This window comes from Mustela lutreola, chromosome 3 (assembly GCF_030435805.1).
Source record: "Mustela lutreola isolate mMusLut2 chromosome 3, mMusLut2.pri, whole genome shotgun sequence".
Classification (NCBI taxonomy): Eukaryota; Metazoa; Chordata; class Mammalia; order Carnivora; family Mustelidae; genus Mustela; species Mustela lutreola.
The window spans coordinates 205580534-205583266 of NC_081292.1; the positions used below are offsets into that span (position 1 = coordinate 205580534).

At 33.4% G+C, this 2733-nt stretch overlaps 1 non-coding gene across 1 annotated transcript; it reads right to left on the bottom strand.

Annotated features, from left to right (window-relative positions):
* Positions 1–1038: 1038 nt before the first annotated feature.
* Positions 1039–1142, bottom strand: LOC131828353 (U6 spliceosomal RNA). The gene has a single exon (XR_009352370.1). It is a non-coding gene; the product is annotated as a U6 spliceosomal RNA (small nuclear RNA).
* Positions 1143–2733: the final 1591 nt, after the last annotated feature.

Genomic DNA, 2733 nt, shown 5'->3' on the forward strand with positions numbered 1-2733 from the left:
CCACCAACAGTGTAGGAGGGTTCCCCTTTCTCCGCATCCTCGCCAGCATCTGTCATTTCCTGACTTGTTGATTTTAGCCATTCTGACTGGTGTGAGGTGATATCTCATTGTGGTTTTGATTTGTATTTCCCTGATGCCGAGTGATATGGAGCACTTTTTCATGTGTCTGTTGGCCATCTGGATGTCTTCTTTGCAGAAATGTCTGTTCATGCCCTCTGCCCATTTCTTGATTGGATTATTTGTTCTTTGGGTGTTGAGTTTGCTAAGTTCTTTATAGATTTTGGACACTAGTCCTTTATCTGATATGTCGTTTGCAAATATCTTCTCCCATTCTGTCAGTTGTCTTTTGATTTTGTTAACTGTAAAAATGTCTATGCTACCTAAAGCAATCTACACATTTAATGCAATTCCTATCAAAGTGTGAAGGGAATCCATCAAAATCCTTGAGGAGAACACAGGCAGCAACCTCTTCGACCTCAGCCGCAGCAACATCTTCCTAGGAACATTGCCAAAGGCAAGGGAAGCAAGGGCAAAAACGAACTATTGGCATTTCATTAAGATCAAAAGCTTTTGAACAGCAAAGGAAACAGTTCCAGCACCATTTGTTGAAAAGACTAACCTTGCTCCACTATGTTACTTTTGCTCTTTCGTCAAAGATCAGTTGACTGTATTTATTTAGGTAACAAGTTTTAAGCTAATTAAGAAATAGAACTAAAAAAAAATGTTTACTCCTTCTTTAACTTTATTTATTGCTCAAAGCTTTCTTTCATGTAGATACAAATTTCTTATCTATTTGAAATTCCTTGTGTGTGAAGAATATTTGCAACATTTCTTGTACAATAGATCTGGTGATAATAGTTCCTTTATATTTTTGTTTGATTTAGAAAGTCTTTATTCTCTTAAAACTTGAAGAATCATTTCACTGGCCCTAGAAATCTAGGTTGGTGTTTTTTTCTTTTAATATTTTAAATATTTCACCTTTTATTTTTGCTGGTGAGGTTTCTGAAAAAAAAAGTGATTTTTTTAATCTATTGATGAAAAGGAATGCAACATTTCAATAATTTGCACATCATCCTTGTGCAGGGCCCATACTAATCTCTATATCATTCAAATTTTACTATCTGTGCTGCTGAACCAAACACTACCCTGTAATTCTTAAACTTATTTCTTTGCTGATTGTGTTTTCCTTCACCCTGGCCTTTTCCTTCAGGATTTTGTTTCTCTTTGGGTTTTTACATTGCCAATATTATTTGCCTAGATATGGGTCTTTATTTGTTTATTTATTTATTTTTGCTTGTATTTATGATGTTGACATTCTTTTAGCTCCCTTGTTTAGTGATTTTATGCTTGTCCTTTGTTTTGCAAAGAGTTATTTTCAAATATATCTTCTAACTTTTCATTCTGAGGTGTTACATTTTTTACTGTTCTCCTATAGTTCTAGTATACGCTCTCTTTCATTCTCTCCTCTCTTTATGTATTTCAATATGGAAAGTTTCTATTGCTTGATGCTCAGGTCCACTTACTATTTCCTCAGGCTGTCAATCATATTTATAAGACCATTGAAGGCATTTATCTTTTTTTTTATTTCTAGCATTTACTTTTGATTCTTAAGTTATATAAACTCTAAGATAGAATCTCTATCTGTTCTTGCATGCTATTTATAGTTATTTTAAATTTCCTGTCTACTTTATTCCTGTGTTATATCCTAGACTAGTTCTAATGACTTCTTGTCTCTTCAGTTTTTTCTGACCTTCAATTTGGCTTACTTATTTATTTGATTGAGCTATCTAGAAAAGTAGTTTGATATTAAATGTGATCTGTTATATCATGTTGTATTAAAGAATAGAACTTGAGATAAATAGGTCTTTAATGTGAGGATTTATGATATTTAACTAATTATTTGGCTGTATTTAGTGTCTGTTTTAAGTACTACAGAATGACATTCCTTAAATCCCTTATTTTTTCTCCCTTCTGTCCTTCAAGGATTTCTATATGTTGTTGATTAGAGAGAGTTGTGTCCCCTGCACCCTTGCGCACCCTTGCAAGGAATATTTCTTAGATTATCACTTTTAAAAACTTGGTGGGACCCTTGGGTGTAAAGTTTATAACTCCAGGGGCTTCTGTTCCAGTTAAGCAGAACTCAGAAAGCACCTACCTCTCCAGATTTCAGAATGGCATTTGACTTCCAAACTTTGTTCCATGGTGAGAACTTTCAGTTTGTATAGTTTTTTGTTTGTTTGTTTTTGTTTGTTGTTTTGTTTTTAATAATGTGATGGGTGACAAATTCTGTCACTTACATGGTATAGATGCAACTGGTTCTTTGGTTTTGATTACTGCTACTTTGAGTTTTAATCCCTAGGGAAAAAGAAAGGAATAAAAACATTTTTCCCCTGATAAGTAGTTTTAATTCTCTATGTCTTAAATTATGGATAATATTATCTACCTTATAGAATTGTTAAAAGGATTAAATTAAATGAGACAGGTGTTAATCATAATTAGTGGCGTCTAGAAAATGTTTATGTAAGTATGCTACATTAGTTTTCCCACAAATGTCCTATCCATGTAAATATTTGCAGACAAAATATACTGGACCTAGTTCTACAAGATGGCATAGGCATAAACATAGGCTTAAGCATAGATTGCATAGGCATAAGCATAGCATATAGCATATTATACCACACTTCTGTGTACTTTTTAGAAATATGGGTAGAGTTATTCGAATTGACACAAGGG